General features: G+C 41.4%; 1 protein-coding gene across 4 annotated transcripts in view; it reads right to left on the bottom strand.

The window, feature by feature from the left end:
• Nucleotides 1-16,997, bottom strand: part of maml2 (mastermind like transcriptional coactivator 2) — a 356,799-nt gene that overhangs the window by 102,347 nt on the left and 237,455 nt on the right. The window contains exon 1 of one of the 4 annotated variants that reach the window (XM_073043297.1): nt 10,876-11,061. The exons of the other annotated variants lie outside the window; for them this stretch is intronic. The gene's annotated coding sequence lies outside the window, so the exon portion shown is untranslated. Of the gene's footprint in view, nt 1-10,875; nt 11,062-16,997 lie in introns of those variants that run through there. 4 annotated transcript variants of the gene reach the window in all.

The following is a 16,997-nucleotide window of genomic DNA, read 5'->3' as shown; positions in this document are numbered from 1 at the left end:
AGTATTTCAGTGACGTAAAGGAAATTACAGTGACAAGAGAGAGGAGTTGGCCGAAGTAAATTGGAAGGAGATGCTGGCAAGGATGACAGCAGAGCAGAAATGGTGAGAGTTTCTGAGAAAAATGACAAAGGTGCAGGATAGATATATTCCAAAAACAAAGAAATACTCAAATGGCAAAATAGTACAACCGTGGCTGACAAGCGAAGTCAAAGCAAATGTAAAAGCAAAAGGGAGGGCATACAACTGTGCAAAAATTAGCCAAGAAGACAGAAGATTGGAAAGCTTTTATAAACCTACAAAAAGCAACTAAAAGAAACATTATGTGGGAAAGATGAAATATGAAAGCAAGTGAGCAAACAATATCAAGGTGAATAGAAAAAGATTTCTCAAGTATATAAAAATAAAATATACGAGTGTGGATATAGATCCACTAGAAAATGAGGCTAAAGAAATAATAATAGGAGACTAGGAGATGGCAGATGAACTAAATGAGTATTTTGCATCGGTCTTCACTGTGGAAGACATGAGCAGTGTGCCAGATGTTGAAGGGTGTGAGGGAAGAGAAGTGTTACTATTACAAGGGAGAAGGTGCTCAAAAAGCTGAAAGACCTAAGGGTACACAAGTCACCTAGACCCGATGAACTGCACCCTGGGGTTCTGAAAGAGGTTATTGGTAGAGATTGTGGAGGCATTAGTAATGATCTTTCAAGAATCATTGGACTCTTGCATGGTTTCGTTGGACTGGAAAATTGCAAATGTCACTCCACTCTTTAAGAAAGGAGGATGGCAGCAGAAAGGAAATTATAGACCAGTTTGCCTGACCTCAGTGGTTGTGAAGATGTTGGAGTCAATTGTTAACGATGAGGCTATGGAGTACTTGGTAACACAGGACACGATAGGGCAAAGTAAGCATGGTTTCCTTTAGGGAAAATCTCGCCTGATGAACCTGTTGGAATTCTTTGAGGAGATTACAAGTAGGATAGATAAAGTGATGCAGTGGATGTTGTACATTTGGATTTTCAGAAGGCCTTTGACAAGATGCCATACATGTGGCTGCTTATCAAGTTAAGAGCCCATGATATTACAGGAAAGTTACTGGCATGGTTAAACATTGGCTGATTGATAGGAGGCAGTGAGTGGGAATAAAAGGATCCTTTTCTGGTTAGTTGCCAGTGACTAGTGGTGTTCTGCAGGGGTCAGTGTTGGGACTGCTTCTTTTTAAGCTATATATCAATGAAATAAATGATGGAATAGATGGCTTTGTTGTCAAGTTTGCAGATGATACGAAGACTGGTAGAGGGGCAGATAGTGTTGAATAAACAGGTAGGCTTAGACAGATTAGCAGAATGAGCAAGAAAATGGCAAATGAAATACAACATTGGAACTTGCATGGTCATGCACTCTGGTAAAAGAAATAAATGTGCAGATTATTTTCCAATCAGGAAGAAAATCCAAAAATCTGAGATGCAAAGGGACTTTCGAGTCCTTGTGCAGAACACCCTGAAGATTAATTGCAGATTGAGTCGATGGTGGGGGAAGGCAAATGTAATGTCCGCATTCATTTCAAGAGGTCTAAAATATAAGGCTACATCCACACTACGCCGGATAAATCCGTAACTGAAGCTTTTTCTCTTCGTTTTTACCCTCCGTCCACACTAAAACGGCGTTTTTGTCCCCCGAAACCAGAGCTTTTCAGAAACGCTTTCCAGGGTGGGTATTTTTGAAAACGCTGCTTGGGCAGATCAGTGTGGACGGGGTAACTGGAGACTTTTGAAAACACTGTCAGACGGCAGTGCACTATTTCATTGTTTTCTTGAAGGCAACCTAACAATTTCAGAACAGACGGCAACGAGACTGAAGCCAGAAGAGTTAGAAATGTACTCACCAAATACTTTGACCCATAACTTACTGAATAAATAAGCCCTGTTTTCTGTCCTTGCTCGTATGAAGGTGGTTTACCTATTTATGCAAGTACTTCTCTGACAATAGATGTGTAACAGCCTAATGTAACATTGTATGGAAATACAAGATAACACTGATGCAGACATGTTTTACACATTTAACAAGGTGTTTTATTAATGCAACAGAATTCATCAGTTTTTCAATGTTCGTTGTCAGCCGGGTCAATCTGTCCGTGAACTCCCTGTTGGTTGCCGCCGTACGCTCCAGTATTTGTTTCCTTTTAGTTTTAAGTTCTCCTGCATGAGAGCCAACAGCTGTCCGTCGTTTTAAGTTTTTCTAGTCTGTAACTACACAAATGCGCACTTTTACGGCGAGATTCGACACCAAACACGTCGCTTGTTTTCGGTAGATGTGTACTGCACATGCCCAATAGGAGGAGATTCACCAAAATCTCAGTTTCAATGTGGACAGAGATATTTTCAAAAACCGCATAGTGAGGACGCCTATCGTTTTTATGCGAAACCGGCGTTTTCAAAATTATCTGGTCTAGTGTGGATGTAGCCTAAGAGCAGGGATGTGATGCTGAGGCCTTATAAGGCACTGGTGAGGCCTCACCTTGAGTATTGTGAACAGTTTTGGGCCCCTCGTCTGAGAAAAAATGTGCTGGCGTTGTATAGGGTCCAGAGGAGGTTCACAAGGATGATTCTGGGAATGAAAGGGTTATCATATGAAGAATGTTTGATGGCTCTGGGCCTTTACTCACTGGAATTTAGAAGGATGGGGGAGGGATCCCATTGAAACTTCTCTGATGTTGAAAGGCCTAGACAGAGTAGCTGTGAAAATGATGTTTCCCACGGTGAGGGAATGTAGGACAAGAGATCACAGTCTCAGGATAGAGAGATGTCCATTTAAAACAGAGATGCAGAGAAATTTATTTCGCCAAAGGGTGGTGAAGTTGTGGAATTTGTTACCGCAGGCAGCTGTGGAAGCCAGGTTGTTGGGCATACTTAAGGCAGAGATTGATAGGTTCTTGATTGGCCACGGCATCTAAGGTTATGGGGAGAAGACCAGCACTGGTGCTGAGGAGGAGAAGGAAAAAGGATCAGTATGATTGAATAGCACAGCAGACTCGATGGGCAAAATGGCTTAATTCTGCTCCTATGTCTTACAGTCTTACGTTAGTATTTTGCCTAATGCAATAAACCAAGATAAGGTCAGGAAAATGTATGTATGGCACATGGGTATTAGAGAGATCTGGTATTTACATGAAATATTCATCCAAAATACATTAAAATGGAGAAATGCAAACTTAAATATTATGTTTTGAAAAAATGTGAGGTAGTAATTTTTCCATGCAAATAGCCTTAAAATCATTAGGTAAGGAAAAATACTTATTCCACTGAAGCAGATACACCAGTGAAGATCTGAAACAGTATATGCCACGAAGCTACCTTTGCTATGTGACAACCAGAGCCAAAAAGACATAGAACATAATTCAAAATCCCACAAACCAGATATATCATTCCTCCCGGATGATTTTATGGTCAACATTTACCCTTTCTGAGCAATGAGCTTCAAGAGTAAGCTTTTAAGTTTCAAGAGGAATTTAAACAAACAAGGGACGTTAGCCAGTAAACAAGAGGACAGAAGATCAAGAATAAAAGGAGAAATACATATATATCCACCAGGTTGAGTGTATTAGGTATAGTTTGTCTGATCATGACTACACACTATAGTCTCCCTAAATCCCAGACATTTTCTTGTGCGCACACACAAAAAAAACTACCTGACAAAGTGAATGAGAAAAACAGAAATGTAAAGATATTCAAAGACGAGGCATCTCTTATAAGATTCAGCCAGCTGTGTGAAGAATAAACCTCTTTACAGATAGCACCACGATGAAGCTGGTCGAGTTACACTGTTGCACTGCGCCAGCAACCTGGATCCTGGCTGTGTGTGGTCTGTGCATTCTCATGTGACCACGTGGGCTTTGCTCCAGGTGCACAAGTTTCCTTCCACACCCTAAACTTAAGTGGGTTGCTGGGTTAATTGCCTCTGTAAATTGTTCCTAGTGTGTAAGTGGGTAGCAGAATCTAGGGGGAATTGATAAGAATAAGGGGAGAATAAAATGGGATTAAAGTAAATAAGTACTGTTGGTCAGAACGAGCTTGGCAGGTGAAGGCCTCGTTGTATAAAAGCCTCTTATTTTCCTACTGGATTTATCTTTCCTGTGGAACAGTGTGATATCAAAAGATATAAGGTTCAGTCTTGAATTTGTGCCCGCTATATGGCTCAGCCCAGCTGGCTTCAAGACTCTGAGACGCGGGTGAAGTAAAATCAGGTGGATCTCATCATTTTTTTAAAATGGGTCTCATAACCAAAATTAGTTTGGTTAGGTTTGGGCCTATGTACTCTTTGCCAAACATGACTAGTTAGCCTACCTTAAAATTCTATGATCTAATAGTTGCATTACATTGCAGAAAGAAATCACTTTCTTCACCGAGGGAAGTAAATTTACATGAAGTAAACATTCAGAAATCAGGGAAGGAATACATAAGATGTTTTAAAGTGCCTTTCTAAATTTCAGAAGGTTGTGTGGTGTCCTGTGGTGTTGTCTTTGTTGCCGTACTTCCAAAAGGTTACCAGACACGGAGACATAATCTAAGAATATAAGAAGAATATGTGCAAATTGCAAGAGGCTGAACATCCTTATCTCTGAATTAGAAAGTTGTGGCCTCAAGATTTAACCATAAACCCAGGCTGACACTATACTGCACTGCTAAGGGTGCTCAGCACTGCTGAAGGTGCCTTAGTTCAAATCGCACAAAAAGCAAGAGTTAACGTCTGTCATGAAAGTGGACATAAAAGAACTCAGGGCATTATTTGAAGTTCTGTTTTCCCTGATGTCCTGACCAATATTTATCTGTCAATCAATGTCAGCAATTTATTTCATTGAGGAAGCTTGCAGTGAGTGTGGTGGCTGTTGCAACTACCATGCTACAACAAAGATCACACCATACCACACCACACAGTGCTACTGCACTGCAACAAGAACCACAGCACACAACGTTTCAGTCTCCTGAAATTAGGAAAACACACTTTTAAATTATCTTCTACATTCCTGCTCTGAATTCCAAATGTCTACTCCATGTCCATTTTCTTCCCTTCCTGAAGACAATAATTAATTTCTGCAATACACGTGAAACTTGAGGATAAATACACGTTCAGTGATTGAGGAAAGGCATTACAGTTCAACTAGGTCCAATCTCAACCTAACAATCACAGTCTTGGACTTCCAGAAGAACAACGCATAGGTAAGTCAATAATGACACCCACAACAATAACTGAGCTTGAAAACAAATCACTTAACAGGTGTTCCTAGTATGTTGACGCAGCTATAAAGAAGGCAAGACAGCATATATGTCTTATTAGAAGTTTGAGGAGATTTGATCTGTCAACTAAAACACTTGAAGACTTCTACAAATGTACCGTGATAGCATTTGGACAGGTTGCATCACTGTCTGGTATGGGGGTGGGGGGGGGGGGGGGGGTTACTGCACAAGATCGATATAAGTTGCAGAAACTTGTAAAATTAGTATACTAGCCTCCTTAGTATCCAAGACATCCTCAAAGAGCAGTGCCTTAGGGAGGCAGCTTCCATCATTAAGGATCCCCCCCTCCACCCAGGATAAGCCCTCTTCACACTGTTACCATTGGGTAGGAGGTACAGAAGCCTGAAGACACACACTCAGTGACTCAGGAGCAGCTTCTTCCCCTCTGCCATCAGATTTCTGAATGGACAATGAACCCATGAACACTTCCTCACTACTTTCTTCATTTGTTTTTTTGCATGGCTTATTTTAACTTAACTATTTAATAGAAATTTATATACTTAATGTAACTACATTTTTTTCTATATTTATCATTGTACTGCCACTGTAAAGCTAACAAACTTCATATGCCAGTGATAATAAACCTGATTCTGATGTAGCAACAACTGACTCAATTACAGTAAGACCAAGTAGAGTATCGAGGGAGAAAAACTCACAGTGTCAGGGCTCTGACATTATTCAAGTGTGCAATAGGTAAAGTGTGATGATTAAAGTTTTACAGTAAGGTAAAATTACTAATGACATTTCTTCTGGAAAATGACAAGTTAGTTAGGTCCTAAATGACCCTGACATGAAGAAAGTACAAGTGTAGACTCATTAGCATTTGTAAACTATCACTGGAGAACTATTCAGAAATTTCCACATCATCAGGACTTTTAAGTTTGAGATTACTAGCAACGGCCTATAATTAGTTCTTATGTATCTTGGTGTGAAGAGAGGCGGGGAAGACGAGGTAACTTTCATTCACTTTGGCCTCTTATTGGAACTGTGAGCACACCAGAACAAGTTCTGCTCACTGGCATCTCTGCTGAATCACAGGGTAGATCATTATGAGTCAAAAGTACTTTCCAGCCCATGACCACTGCAGCGGTACACCCACAATTCCCTTCACTTTCCGGTGTCTCGGGGACCTTGCATGGAACTGTATCTTACATCAGTCGCTCTTTTGTGGCTTTCCCTAAGGGAAATCCCTAGAGCACTGGTTCATATATTCTGCATACTCCACAGAAAGAGAGAACTGCAAAGAAAATAGCATTTCTATTGTTAAGCGTACTTTCCATTCTCTGAAAAATGAGCTATAGTAGTTTTTAACTCTAAATAATTTCAATCTGTAGGAAATGCTCACAAATTTTGAATTCACAACAATTACTGGCACTGCAATTTGATGCTTCAAGCACCACATGCTGAAGCAAACAGGAAATTCTTTTATCAGTAAGAGTGATTTTTTTTTAATGTTACACTTTCAAAATGACAGCAGTTACCAGAAACTATTGTTGAGGCCGGGGAGGCACCAGCTTGTTCATCCCCTTTTTCCTCCCCGGATACCAACACATTGTTCACCCTCTAGAATAATTAACTACACAAACAACCCATCATACAAGGGCCACAAATCTGGATTCTAAAGTATAGCAGTCTATCCTAATGCACAATATCCGTAACAACCATCACTCCCACAGTCCCTTCTACAATTATCACCTGGATAAACAGCTTTAAAATCCTTTCTTCCAACTTAATGGAGTGAGTTCAGTATTGTGAGACCTGACATCACCTGGGAGATATCCCAAAAACGTTTGCCTTCAACTAATCCCCTTAATCCTGCTACAGAAAAAACAAAATGATATGCATGTGACTTGCAACGTGATAAAACAGGGCGAGTCGTGTTATATTGCTGCCATGCCGGCCCAGAACCACTGTTAAAATTATGCTGTTCTTAGGTGGGAAATGGGAAGCACTTTGAAACTAATATTTTCTTCTTCACAATCTAATGCTGCAATGGAAAAAAATTCAATTACGGAATGATTAGCTAAGTTGCTAACTGACATTTTTCATAAGCAAACCCTGGCTGGAAGTGCTGGGATGATAATTTGTGAGAATGAACAATGAATCTGTACGTTTTCCCTGTTTCCTCTGGGTGCTCCAGTTTCCCACCACAGTCCAAAGACATACCAATTGGTGGGTTAATTGGTCATTGTAAATTGTCCCATGGTTAGGTTAGGGTTAAATCGGGGGTAGCTGGGCAGCATGGCTCGAAGAACCAGAAGGGTGATTCTAGGAATGAAGGGGTTAATATACGAGGAGTATTTGGCAGCTTTGGGCCCGTACTCACTGAAATTTAGAAGAATGTGGGGTGATCTCATTGAAACCTACCTTGAATGAACTAGATAGGGTGGATGTGGAGAGGATGTTTCCTATGATGTGATATCCAGAACTATAGGGAACAGCCTCAAAATTGAGAGGTGACCTTTCAGAACAGAGGTTATGAGCATTTTGTTCTTAGCGAGAGAGCAGTGAATATGTGGAATGCTCTGCCACAGCCTATTGTGCAGGCCAAGACCATGGGTGTATTTAGGGTGGAAGTTGATTGGTTAGTGCAGCAAAGATTTGGCGAGAAGACAGGAAGTGTGGGGTTCAGTGGGATCTGGGATCAGCCATGATGGAATGGCAGAGCAGACTTGATGGGCTGAATGGCCTAATTCTGCTCCCATGTCTTTTGGCCAACTCTGTGCAGTATCTCAATAAAATAAAAATAAATAATATTTAAAAATGAGAATGAAAATATGTAAAGCCCTCTTCTCATTACTACCACATGGGAGAAGTTACAAAAGCCTGAAGATATACCTTCATAGTTTTAGGAACAGCTTCTCCCCCTCCCCCCCCCCCAACCATCGGATTTCTGAATGGACCATAAACACGTTTTTACTCTCTTTTTGCTCTGCTTACTTTCAATATTTCTTACTGTAATTTAAGTTTATGGCTCTTTATGTATGGCACAGAACTGCTGCTATAAAACAACTCATCTCACAACATGTAGTATGTCAGTGGTAACAAATCCGATTCTGGCTACATGCTCATCACAACTCGAACTCAACCCCTGTGGTATGCAAGTACAATGGAGGGCACTGCACTGACTTCAGCAAACCAAGGATTAGAGAATGAAATGGATGGGGAAATCAATCCATTGACACATGAGATTCTGCAGATGCAGGAAATCTTGAGCAACCCACACAAAGTGCTGGGGGGCCTCAGCAAGTCAGGCAGCATCTACGGAGGGGAATAAACAGTTAAAGCTTCAGACTGAGACTCTTCATCAGGACTGGAAAGGAAGGGGGGAAGTGGGAATGAGGAAGACTATAAGCTGACAGATGATAGGTAAGACCTTGGGAGGGAGAAGATGGACGTGTGTGGGAGGGATGATGTAACAGCCACTTTATAATATTCAAGGCCCCATGTGGTAGGTTGGTCTGGAAGGTTGAATCACATGGGATCCAGTGTGAACTGTCCAACTGGACACTAAATCGATTTGGTGGTAGGAGTCAGAAGGTGGTAGTGGAGGGTTGTGACCAGTGGTGTGCTGCTGGGTCCATTGTTGTTTCTTAATTGTGTTAATGATTTGTGAATATACATGACACAACACAGGTAAAACTCTCCCAACCACTGAGCACATCTACATGAAACGTTGCCATAGAAAAGCAGCGTCCATCATCAAAGATTCTCACCACCCAGGCCATGCTCTTTTCTCAACGCTGCCATCGGGTAGAAGGTACAAGAGCCTCAGTACTTGCACCCCAGGTTCAAGAACAGTTACTACCCCTCAACCATCAGGCTTTTAAACAAAAGGGGAACTACACTCATTTAAGGGCTCTTTTATTTTGTTAGTTCATGCTCGTTATTTATTGCTATTTAATTATATCTGCATTTGTAGAGATTGTTGTTCATTGTTTACAGTTACTGTTCCATAGATTTGCTAAGCATGCCAGCAGAAAAAGAATCTCAGGGTTGTATGTGATGACATGTATGTACTCTGGTAATAAATTTTGCTTTGAACTTTGAACATGATGGCATACTTTAACAAGTTTGCAAGTGACATCAAAATTGGAAGTGTAGCTGACAACGAAGAAGGTTCTCTAAGATGGCTGCAGGTCTAGATCAACTGGGAAAGTGGGGCAGAGGGAATTTAACTCAGAGATATGTAAATTTTTGTATTTTGCTCAGAGATATGTAAATTGTTGTAATTTGCTAAGTTAAACCTGGGCAGGACTTGGACAATGAACAGCAACGCCCTTGAGAGCACTGTAGAACAAAGTACAGGTACATACATCATACCCTGAAAGTGGCTACACTGGCAGTCATTTGGTACGCTTGCCTTCAGCGGTTAGGGCATTGAGTACAAGAGATGGGATATTGTGTTTTAACTGTACAGATGCTGCTAAGACCACACTTGGAGTATTATGTGCAGTTCCCATCGCTTAGCTGTAGGAAGGGTATGATTAAGCTAAAGAGAGTGCAGAACAGATTCCTGACTGCATGAGTCATAAAAGCAGACCGGAGAGGCTTGGGCTTTTTTTTACCTGGAGTGTAGGAGGTTAAGAGCTAAATTTATAGAGATCACAAAATCAATAGGGTAAGATGAATGTCACAGTCTTCTTCCCAGGTTAGGATAGAAGGCATTCACTGATCTAAGGTGAGAGGGGAAATATTTCAAGAGGACCTGAGGAGCAACTTTTTCTACTCAGTGGATAGCATACGTGGAAAAGCTGCCGGAGGTGGGTATAAATACCGTGTCCAGAAGTCACTTAGAAAGGTTTAGCAGGGTTTGAGTGGACATAGCATGGACAAGCTAAGCCAGAAAGCCTGTTTCCATGATCTGTGGGAGGCGTGAGAGCACTGTTGTCTCTTCTTTCAGCTGGGGAACAGTGTGAAAAAGACAGGGATCTGAAAAGCATCACTACAGAGACAAAAAAGTTTTATTTAATTCACCCTCCCCTCTACCAGTTTCACGTACTGTATCAACTTGTGTTTCTTCCTCCCTTCCCCCCACTTTCTTTCTCTGACTCCTCGTCTTCTTGTCCCCCCAGTCCTGCTGAAGGGTCTCAGCCTGAAATGTTGGCTTTACTCTTTTCCATAGATGCTGCCTGGCCTGCTGAGTTTCTCCAGCATTTTGTTTGTGCTGCTTGCATTTCCAGCATCTACAGATTTTCTCTTGTTTTGTTATTTAATTGCTAATTCACTTTAATTGCATCATATATGTGTAAAATGCATTCAAGAGAAAATTGTGCTTAAAGAAATTCCTACATATCTACAGTGTTGAAATTAGATAAAGGAAGGATTTTAAGATCTCAAGTATAAATGGAAAAAACAGATGTAATAGTCAATGGCATTGCTGTTACCTTTATTCTACTTCACTATTTTATGTCTGTGTTTTTAGGTAATATGTGTTGGTTCCTGTAAAATCAAAAGGAAAAAGAGTTTGCTATTCCACCATTGAAAAGGGAAACTGACTCATTGCCAAGTTTAAAACCCGGTTTGATCAAGGTCCCAGCAATTCTCATGTAGTCAAAAACTTTACAAGGTTCTTACTTACCACACAAGCAGAATCACTGCACAGAATGACAATGGAAAATTGTTCGTTAAGAACAAAAATTACGACTTATCTAAGCAGCCAATCCTAATGAAATGTCACAGCTGTTAGCCGAGGAGAGGAAGACAACCACTGCGGTACGGTTACAGTTTTTTCCTCTTCCACCCACATCACTGTTTCCACACCTAAGTGAGGACGAACACTAAAGAACAAGGCGTGACAGGGTACTGGGAAACGGAACTGAGAAAAATGTGTGTCCACCCCTTCATTTATTGAACTTTCACTGGAAAATAGCATCCGGGGCAGCTTCGAGGTTGTGAACTGCGTCTGGTGTTCAGTGGATGGTTTGCCCTTCCAATGTTTTACATGCCATCACTAATACAGAAATCCTGTTTCCCTTCCAATCTCCAGAGCTGCGTGCCCTAACAACTCATTCCTGAACACATCTTCACTGTGTGCATCATTCTTGCCAGAAGGCAGGCCTGCAGTTAGGTTTCTCACCACTCTCTTCATTCCTTGCATCTGTTTGGATCTCACTCAGATACAATTTCGTCTTTGTAAACTGAACTTTGTAAATGCCTCATGAAATATGTACATAATACAGGCAAATGAAGCTTACTGCCCATGGATATACGGTGCTGGTTATCAGAGGGTTACATCACTGAGTTAACAGATAACTGCTTAAGAGGTGGCCTGCTTCAGCACCGGAGCACATACGATCAGGGTAAGAAATAAGTTCCATCTACAGTGAGAAAATTATAAAACATAATGGAATGTATTTGAAGTGGTGAAGTGCAGTCACTGATGCTGAACGTTTAGAATGCAATGTGGCTAAATGTTCTTTGGTATGACTGTAAGTGAAAACTGTGGATGTCAAAGCCGGCAGCTCAACATAACATGCAGGAACTAAACAAAGGACTATTTATTTTATGGATCTTTTATTTGATGCACTGTTCTCTCAGGCTTGAGTTTATGTCCTCACTACTTTGTTCTCTGCCTGTCGTGCCATTGCCTCTGCTGTAAAGGGTGTTGTTCAATAGGTTCCTTCCTCAAAATCAATGGTCTGGCAACCCTCTGATCAGTGAAATTTCTCTCCGTCTCTTTCATCAATGAAATAGTACTAATCCTGTGACCGTGTCCCCTAGTTCCAGAGCAGAAAAAATTTACATCTGCACCATCAATCCTCAGAACCTTGGATAAATTCAAGTTTATTATTATTCAACCCAACCACACACAGGTATACACCAAACAAGATGATATTCCTCCACAGTACATATAACTCACATACACAAATAACAGAGTGCAAGCTAAAAAGTAAACAGTATAATGAATGCCACTAGTGCTTCAGAGGTGAGGAGTCCTGGGTGGTGGGCCTGGGGGAATGAAGCTGCTTCCCATCCTAATAGTTCCTGTCCTAATTCTATGGTACCTCCTACCTGATGGTAGAGGGTCAAAGAGATTGCTGGATGGATGGGAGGGATCACTGACAATGCTAGTTGCCCTGCGTAAGCAGCACTCCTGATAAATATCTCTAATGGGTGGAAGACTCTGATGGTCCTCATAGCAGTCCTCACAATCCTTTGTAGGGACTCAATAGGACCACAATTAGGCTATTCAGCCCAAAATGTCTGCTCCGTCATTCCATCATGGCTGATTTATTATCCCTCTCAACCCCATTCTCACGCCTTTTCCTCATAACCACTGACGCCCTGACTAACCAAGAACCCATCAAAATCTGCTTTAAATATACTTAATGACTTAGCCTCCACAGATATCCGTAGCAATGAATTCCATAGACTCATCACCCTCAGGCTAAAGAAATTCCTTCTTATCTCTGTTCAACACACAAAATGCTGGAGGAACTCAGCAGGCCAGGCAGCTTCTATGGAAAAAAGAACAGTTGACGTTGTGGGCCGAGAATCTTTGGTAGGACTGGAGAAAAGACGATGGGGAGTAAATTTAAAAGGTGGGAGAGGGCAGAGAGAAACACAAAGTGAAAGGTGAAACTGGGTGGGGGAGGGATGAAGTAAAGAGCTGGGAAGTTGATTGGTTAAAGAGATACAGGGCTGGAGAAGGGGGGGTCTTATTGGAGAGGATAGAAGGCCATGGAAGAAAGAAAAGGGGAGGAGGGAAGAACACCAGAGGGAGGCGATGGGCAGGCAAGGCAAGGAGATAAGGTGAGAGAGGGGAAAAGGGATGAGGAAGGGTGTGTGATATTACTGGAAGTTAGAGAAATTGATGTTCATGCCATCAGGTTGGAGGCTACCCAGGCAGAATATAAGGTGTTGCTCCTCCAACCTGAAGTTAGAAGTGGAGTCCGATGTAAGCCAACCCTGGCAGGGTTTGCAGTCCATTACTGTACTTCCTACAAAGCGAAACCCAACCATGAATGGAATGATGCTTCACTCCCAGATGAGCTCAACATCTTTTATGCCCGCTTTGAAAGGGAGAATATAACTACAGCTCTGAAGATCCTTGCTGCACCCAGTGACCCTGTGATCTCTGTCTCAGAGGCTGACGTCAGGCTGTCTTTCAAGAGGGTGAACCCTCGCAAGGCGACAAACCACAATGATGTAGCTAGTAGGGCTCTGAAAACCTGTGCTAGCCAACTGGTGGATGTTTCCAAAGACATTTTCAATCTCTCATTGCTATAGGCAGAAGTTCCCACCGGCTTCAAAAGGGCAATGATCATATCAGTGACCAAGAAGAGCAGGCCTAGCTGCCTTAATGACTATCGTCCACAAAACTCTGTTCACTGGTTGTTTTTTTTCTCTGTACACTCTAGAGACTGCTAAGCTTGAAAAATCCTAGGATATCACAGTTTCTCCAATACTCAAACCACCCTGACTGGCACCAACAATCATTCCACAGAAATGTCACTTAGATCACATTTCTTTCCCCATTCTGAATTTTGGTCTGAACAACAATTGAACCTCTTTACCATGTCTGCATGCTTTTATGCATTGAGTTGCAACCATGTGACTGGCTATTTAAATATCTGCATTAATGGACAGGTGTGCAGGTGTTACTAATAGAGTGGCCACTGAGTGTCTATCCCTCTGGGTACATATATACCTAGTGCCAGTTGTCATTTCGGGTGGAGTAGGTTGAGAGCTTGTTGGAAGACGAGTTGAAAACCTTCTGCTAGTTACTCTTGACTCTGCATTGTAACAAGCAGAGGGATTTTGGAAATAAGAATGTGAGACACTTATTGCAGATTATCCTAACCCACTCCAAGAAGCACAGCATGTGCATGGCAGGTCGAGTTTAGATTCAAGCCTCTGGTTTGCAAAAGGATGCTTATAGGCAGGAATTCATAACCCCTAATGCCTTTAAATATCAATGTTGGAGATGGGGGAGGGGCAGTTCTGCGTACATAATTGCAGAAAGTGAACAAACTGTTAGGGCACCAGACTACTTTCCAATAATGCCCTATAATTCTGGAGATGAGGAATGCTGTTTTAAAGTCTATTAGCGTTCATTTTAAATTGATGACTCTAACCAGCAGAAATAATAATTCTCCAATTCATTTTTTAAACAAAATCCAGCATAATTTCCAATTTTTCTGTTATACTTAAATTTGCAAACATAGGTTATAGCTTTGATTGTAATTGTACTTCTCTCAGTTATTTCTGTTTTGAATTTACTTCTCCAAGATGCTTCTTTTTAATTTCACTTCTGCCTTGTCCCTGTATTTATATTTCTCCTGGATGATCTTCTCATTGCTCTTCCGTGCTTCCTTGACTTTTGTTTCCCTCTGTCATTACCATTTCAGCTTCTTTCACCTCATTCTAAATTTATTCAGATGTGTTAAAATAATTTCTCAATACCTCATCAACTCTGGGGAAGTCCCATTGACTGCCACCAAACTCGCAGTTCCCTTACTCCACTGTGCTTGCTTCTACCTCCTACCCAAGATCTGCAAACCTGACTGTCTGGGTAGGCCCACTGTCTCTGCCTGTTCCTGCCCCACTGAAATCATGTCCTCACACCTTGACTCCATTCTACTCCCCTTGGTTCAGTCCCTTCCCACCTACATCCTCAACATTTCTCATGTTCTCGATGTCCTCACTAACTTTCAATTCCCTAGCCCTGACTGTCTCATTTTTATTACAGACATCAAGTTCCAAAACACTTCTATCCTCATCAAGAAGGCCTTAAAGCCCTCTATTTCTTTCTCAACAAAAGAACCAATCAGTACCCCCTCCTCTGCCTGGCAGAACTGGTCCTCATCCTCAACAATTTCTTCTCAGCTCCTCCCACTTTCTCCAGACTCCATTTTAAATCTTCTAAGGTAAATCTTCTTTTTCCCCTGACCTTTTATACTTGTTCCTAGCTTAAGCTTTTTAGTAATTTGACAGCCTACAAGAGTGGAATTGTTCCACTGCACCATCCTCTTCTGTTGTTTCTTCGATAATCATGTCTGGCGTTGCATCCCACTATCCACATATTGTTCTGCTGCCTATTCTCCCACGTCTGTACACTCAGACATTGCTGGTTATTTTTAAGGATTGTGGCAGCTCTCTCAACCATCTGTCGTGCCAGCTGTGCAGAGGCTGACACATCTGGGACCCAGGCTAAACCAGCCGAACATTAATCCGATTCTTCACACAGAGTTATTACTACACCCAGGAAAGCTAAACATGTAAATCAGCTGTGATGTTTAAAGTGGGGGAAAATGATCTGTTAAGGGAAACTTTGATTCATTTGGATTTAAAACATTCGGAAGGCATGGCCAACAAAATTGGCTGTAAGGTGAGGAGATGAGATGAATATTTTATTTGGATATCAACATTTTACTCCTGACAATGCAGTGGGGAGCGGGGGGGGGGGGGGGAAATTCTGCATTTCAATACATATATTCTCTTTTCCATACTCCCCAAAAAGGAATTATAAAGAAGCATTTGTGTGTTCTGACAAAGTGTAAGTCTGGATTCAAATCTAACCAAGAAAATTGATGCCTTCTCAAGGAATTAATAGGCTTGGAGAGATCTATATGAATGCAACTTAACTCTGATATTATAAAAGGTTTCCTTCAAATTTGAACTATGCATTCTGCAATCATTTTTTAAAAACGTGCTATTCTTCTGTTGGCCTCTCAAAATGATCGGGGATGACATAATTCTTAATTCACTCCATCTTTACCTCCATGTGACTACTGTTTGTTTGTCCAAGTCACTGTCAACATATTATGTCACAAGGTGAGTGTGCCAACTGTGTGCAGTCCACTCTAGGGGATTGAAAGGGCAAAGCTTCGACTCTAAAATAAGCTATGGTAAACTTGGGTGCTTCAGCTGAATATGATTTTCAAGATGGGTTAGGGACAGATTTGAACTAAAAGGTAATTATTTGTTTAGTTAGATTTATCTGTTACTATTCGTAAAGTAATTGATGTACTGATTGAGGCATGCACATTTTAAAGCTTTACCAATAATTACCTTCCATTTGTTTGTAAGGTAAGTATAGAGCGTGGTGCTGTTAAATTCACGCAGCCCGTCGTTAGTCATGAATGCATAATGATAAGGTAGCCTCTCCTTCGGCACAGTATCAACTCCTCATCATACTTACACATTCACTCGTAACCACCACGGACTTTGGTCTTATGTTCTTTGTGACTTAGGGGCTCATATATCTTCAGCGTACTAGAGTTTACAGACGCTAATAAACCCTTGCAAGAAAAAAACCCTATACTTAACTAGTGTGCAATGTATAATGAGGCATGACGGCAGCAACATAGTCTTTAAACAACATTAAACATGTAACGTAAGACAGGGACCTTCAACCTGTGGGTTGGTAAGTCTGTCTGGGTTTAGTCATGTCATCAGATGCTTGCATTCTAATATCTCTAGAATTTCATTCATTTTGTTTCCTCCACAGTTTGCTGCCAGACCTATGGGTTCTTTGCTGGATCACTGAGCTCCCTCTAACTGACTCTCGGCATTGAATGCAACGCCAAAATCTCCCCACTTCCACTCTAAACTCAAACCGCAGGACAGTGATCAAGAATGCAGCCCTGGTTAATTTTTTTACCTTTCCGAATCCCATTAGGACCAACTGTAATCTCGGGATTTCTAGCAGAACGGAGATAAAATGATTTGGTACAGGCAAGGATCAAACTCACCTGA

The sequence above is a fragment of the Hemitrygon akajei genome, chromosome 4 (genome assembly GCF_048418815.1).
Source record: "Hemitrygon akajei chromosome 4, sHemAka1.3, whole genome shotgun sequence".
NCBI classification, from domain to species: domain Eukaryota; kingdom Metazoa; phylum Chordata; class Chondrichthyes; order Myliobatiformes; family Dasyatidae; genus Hemitrygon; species Hemitrygon akajei.
This window is presented reverse-complemented; position numbering and strand designations above follow the sequence as displayed.